Below are 6,000 nucleotides of genomic sequence, written 5' to 3' on the forward strand. Positions count from 1 at the left end.
TAGCTGCGCTACATCTCCAGTGTAAAGTGTGCGCATCCAAAAAATATCTGACATAAAGTGTACTTTTTCTGTAGACGGTGTCCGCTGCGGACAGTGACATTAGCTGCGCCACATCTCCAGTGTAAAGTGTGCGCATCCAAAAAATATCTGACATAAAGTGTACTTTTTCTGTAGACGGTGTCCACTGCGGACAGTGACATTAGCTGCGCCACATCTCCAGTGTACAGTGTGCGCATCCAAAAAATATCTGACATAAAGTGTACTTTTTCTGTAGACGGTGTCCACTGCGGACAGTGACATTAGCTGCGCCACATCTCCTGTGTAAAGTGTGTGCATCCAAAAAATATTTGACATAAAGTGTTCTTTTTCCGTACACGGTGTTCGCTTCTGACAGTGACATAACCAGTGCCACATCTGCAGTGTAAAGTGTGCGCTGAAAAAATGTATCTGTGACATACAGTGTCCATTTTTTGCGTAGACGCTACGGACAGTGACATTACTGGTGGTACCTCTCCTGTATAACGTTTCCTCATTCCAAATACCTGTGACATTCCCTGTAATTTTTCATTAGCCGCTGGTGACAGCATTACCTGCGGGATATCTCCTGTGTAACATTTCCACATCCCAAATACCTTTTTAAATTTGTTTGCGCATACACTTCCAAATCCTACGCTACTGTACGTGTGACAGACTTTCAATCATATATAACATTTAATATGAAGATGACGAGCAGTAGTGGACGTGGCTGTGATGGTGCACGCAGAGGCCGTGGCCCTGGGTAACTTGGTGGCGGCTTTGGAGCTCGACAAGCTTACACACATCCCAGCCCACGTCCTAAACTTAGTGGTTCAGCGGTTTCTCAAAACCTACCCCAACTTGCCTGAGCTAGTGGTGAAGGTGCGCCGCTTGTGTGCCCATTTCCAAAAGTCAGCTACAGCTGCCGCCAGTCTGGCTACACTGCAGCAGCGCTTGCAATTGCCAGCTCACCAACTGTTGTGCGACGTGAGCACGCTCTGGAACTCCACGTTCCACATGTTGGCCAGGCTTTGTCAGCAGCAGAGGGCAGTAGTGGAATACAAGATTCAACATGGTCGTTGGCTTTCCAGTCAGTTTCTGCTATTCACAAGCGAGGAGTGGGCATGGATGTCTGACCTCTGTGAGGTTTTATGCAACTTTGAGGAATCAACACAGATGGTGAGCGGCGATAACGCTATTATCAGTGTAACCATCCCACTTCTGTGTCTACTCAAATGCTCGCTGCTCACAATTAAGGACGACGCTTTGCATGTGGAAGAGGTGGAAATGGGGGAAGACCTTACACAGGGTGATAGCCAGACCACCCTCAGTTTGTCTTCTCAGCGCGAATTGGACGATGAAGAGGAGAAGCAGGAGACGGTTGCCTCTGCTACAGAGGGCAGTACCCATGGAAGTTTAATTCCACCTGTTTTGCGTGGGTGGCCAAAAGAGGATGAGGAGATTGAGAGTGATCCTCCTGATGACGACAGCAAAGTCTTGCATGTTGGTACTCTGGCACACATGTCTGACTTCCTGTTAGGCTGCCTTTCCCGTGACCCGTGTGTTATACGCATTTTAGACAACACGGATTACTGGTTGTTCACCCTTCTCGACCCCCGATACAAATAGAACTTCTCATCTCTCATTCCTTTGGTGCAATACCAGAAGATCCTTGTTGAAAAATTGCTCCAAACATTTCCATCTGACAAGGGTGGCCGCAGAGTCTGTTCTTCCTCGGCCAACCGAGGAGGGGAGACAATGGGAACACACAGCAGTTCCAACAGAGGCAGGGCAACACTCTCCAAAGCCGGGGACAGTTTCATGACACCCCGGCAGCACCCTCTCCCTGATGCGCGGCCTAGTGTCACAAGGAGGGAAACATTTTGGATAATGGTAAAGGAGTACATAGCAGACCGTGTCAGCGTCCTTAATGATCCCTCAGTGCCTTGCAACTACTGGGTGTCCAAGCTGGACACGTGGCACGAACTGGCGCGCTACGCCTTGGAGGTGCTGGCCTGCCCTGCCGCCAGCGTTTTGTCTGAGCCGGTATTTAGTGCTGCTGGTGGCATTTTAACAGATAAGTGTATCCGCCTGTCAACTGAAAATGTTGACAGGTTGACTCATAAAAATGAACAAGGCCTGGATTGACCATGACTTCTCGACTCCACCAGAGGAAAGCTGATGAACATAAAGGCGCTTTAAATGTGTTGTTTATAATGTACTGCATACACTGTATTCCCATGCACCCCTTCCACCACAAACAAGGGTATATAGTTGAATCTTCCTTTTCTCATCCTCCTTCTCCTCTTCCATCATATCAACATGCTTATTCGTCACATATAATTCCCTCGCATATTTGTCCTTCGCATTTAATGTTTTACAGGGTCAGCTCAGTTGCAGACCCTGGTATATAATTTTTTAGAGGGTCAGCTCACCAGCAGGCCCTCGCATATAATTTTTTACAGGGTCAGCTCACCAACAGGCCCTCATCTACAATCTTTTACAGGGTCAGCTCACCTGAAGGCCCTCGCATATAATTTTTTGGAGGGTCAGCTCACCTGCAGGCCCTAACCTATAACCTTTTAGAGGATCAGCGCACCAGCAGGCCCTCGCATACAATTTTTTACAGGGTCAGCTCACCAGCAGGCCCACACCTCAAATCTTTTACAGGGTCAGCTCGACAGCAGGCCCACACCTCAAATCTTTTACAGGGTCAGCTCACCAGCAGGCCCTCGCATATAATTTTTTACAGGGTCAGCTCACTAGCAGGTCCTCGCATATAATTTTTTACAGGGTCAGCTCACTAGCAGGCCTTCACCTACAATCTTTTACAGGGTCGGTTCACCTGCAGGCCGTCACCTAATTATACCTAATAGGTAATTTGCGCGCATGCTGCCTTGCTTGGATGTGCTTCCCCCTCCGGAATCGATTCGCCATTACCCATGGTCACCATGGTTTGCGCTGAAAATAACATTGAAAGTTGATAGGGCAGACATCCGAATGGATCGTCGCCGTCACGGGGACGTGCGATCGTCCCCAGGTTATCTAGAGTCACCAAATCGGCAGCAGGCCCTCGCCCATGATGTTTTAGATGGTCAGATCAGCAGGCCCTTGCTCCAAATGTGTTTGAGGGTCACTAGCAGGCCATCAATCATAATTTTTCAAGGCCGTGTATGATGCCCTCCTTTATGTGTAACAATTTGTAATTTTTGGCAGCCCTTTCACTTAGTGCATAGGCTTTATGAGTGTAGGAGTCCCACTACATGAACAATTGTACCACAATGTGAATGAGGCCCTCCTTTTTGTGATATACAGGTTGTATCGGAGTGCCTCTTTCTTGTAATTTTTGGCAGCACTTGCACTTTATATACAAGTAAATATACAGGAAAGAATGTTTCCTAAAAATGTTTCCTCTAAAATAGATTTTATCTTTGGTTTTGTGCCTATTATTGTCAGTCTATAAAAGTGGCGTACTACTCGGACGACATCGTTCCCAGCAGCGTCCAGGGAGTCCAAGATGCATCCAGACATCCTCCCCATGCTGTTATCGAACCATTTAGGTGGTGTTTCCACCAATTTCTGACCTTTTCTTATGAACCAGGCACCCTCCCCTCTTCAGAGCAGGGGGTGCCTCGTTTAATCCTCGGGTTCTCCTATTGACTTCAATTATACTCGGGTGCTCGGTAGAGAACCCGAGCATCCCGATGTGTTCGGCCAGAGCATCCGAGCACTTTGGTGCTCAATCAACACTACAGAGTATGCCTTGATGTCCTTAAGATTGTTAGCCACAGTGCTCTTTTCAACATAGCCTATTATGGTGCCCTCACCACATTGACACCCACAGAGCTTTTTTTTATAGAGTCCGACACCCCCATCAGCTGTATGAAGGGAAGGTGCGCGCGTGCTGTTTTCCTTCTCTCATCCTGTTCACTGCTGCTATGTCTATGGAGAGCAGGAAGAGAGAAAATAGGCTGCACTGCACACGCCTTACTTTCATATGGCTGATCGACAGGGGGGGCGATCTGATATTGATGACCTATCCTAAGTATAGGTCATCAATATTAAAAGGCCGGAGAACGCCTTTAAGTATTATTTTATTATAAATATATTCCAAAATACCTTTCATTAGTTATAGTTTGTCTAGAGATCAATTATCAGGGGAAATAAAATGGCTGCCGTCCTATCAGTACACACAAAACCTGTCCTAATCACACAACAGGACAAGTTACTTCACAACACTGAGCTAAAGAGCTGCTTCATCCTCCTCTCTGCACTGCTTGTCTGGGATTAAGGTCCTGAATACAGATGATAAGATCTTTAGCTGAATCTCTGTGGCAATGGAGTTCATGAGGAGACATGAAGTACAGAGAGAACAGAAAGGACAGACTGTAGTAATGTGGGTCTGTGATAATGGAGACTGCATACAAGTGCTGCTGCTCATTAGCCATATCCCCACCTCCTTTGTGTACTTCATGTCTCCTCATGAGCTCCATTCCTACAGAGATTCAGCTGAAGATCTTCTCATCTGTATTCAGCTGAAGATCTTCTCATCTGTATTCAGGATCATAATTATTGTTGAGCGAAGCGAGCTTCGGATGCTTCATCCAAACTCGCTTTGTTCAAAACTTTGGAATAATACTGTACGGAGATCCCTCTCCTTACAGTATTAGAATGTATGGGCTCCAATTAACCAAAGTAAGTTATTCGTGATGTCGCGCAAGACTTTGTTGAATAACTTCGGCAGTTGATTTTTAAAGCGGAAAACCACTTTAAAACTTGAAACCGAACTAGGCTTTGGTTCCGAGGCAGCTCTTTACCTCAGTGTTGTGAAGTAACTTGTCCCCCTGTGTGATTAGGACAGGCTTTGTGTGTACTAATAGGACGGCGGCCATTTTGTTTCCCCGACGATTGTTCCCCAGAAAAAAGAAAAAAAACATTATAAATGATGAAAGGTATTTGGGAATATATTTATAATAAAGTAATTTTATTTTCTTAATTCCCGGAGAACCCTTTTAATGATCTATCCTAAAGCTAATTTAAAGGGGTTGTCCGGGTTCAGAACTGAACCTGGACATATCCTCTTTTTCACCTAGGCAGCCCATAGGGCTTGCACGAAAAATGGAAGGCATCCTGATGCAATTCTTTTTAACTGCTGGTTGGGAGGAGATGTTGAGTGTTATTCTTGAAGGGAATCTGTCATCAACTTTATGCTGACCTCACTGAGGGCAGCATAAAATAGTGTCAGAAATGCCTGGGAACCAGCATCATAATCATTACAGCCCAGGCCTTGAAAAGAGTCAAATCTACCTGAGAAGAGTCCTGGTTATTCATAATCTCCTGCACTCTCGCCCATCTGCTGATGATTGGCAGTTCTCTCCTAGAGAGAAAGGGAGAAAACTAGGTAGAAGACTGTCAGTCACCTGCAGGTGGGCAGGAGAGCAGGAATCCATGAATAACCAGGACTCTTCTCAGGTGGCCGGGACTCATTTCCATGTTCAGTCTGCAATGATTGTGATGTTGGTTCTCGGCAACTGCTTACTTTTAAATGACAGACCGCTGAAATCAACTCACCTGCTGTTAGTAGGGGCAGCACAAAGTAGATGACAGGTTCCCTTTAAGTTTTTCTTCCACGCACGTGAAAAACGCATACAATCGGGACGGTGAACGCAATTGCAAACAAAACTGATTAAACCTGCGTGCAAAAACTATAATTTTTTTCCCTGAACAGATCCTGAGGTCTTCAATATCTGCAACTCAGACAATCTATTTACAATCCATTGAATTTTTTCCAGATAAACAGTTTTTATTAATTGCAGTAATTATTCATTTGAATAGAGAAAGACTTTGGTCCTTCCAGCATTTAGCAGGTTTCAACCTGGTTGGAATTAATGTGTGCAAAAAACAGTTTTGTGATCAAATAGCAATACATCTATAGACAATATACTGTACACTGTAAGGGTCACACAACAGCCCACATTTACTAAT

The sequence above is a fragment of the Bufo bufo genome, chromosome 4 (genome assembly GCF_905171765.1).
Source record: "Bufo bufo chromosome 4, aBufBuf1.1, whole genome shotgun sequence".
Taxonomy (NCBI): Eukaryota; Metazoa; Chordata; class Amphibia; order Anura; family Bufonidae; genus Bufo; species Bufo bufo.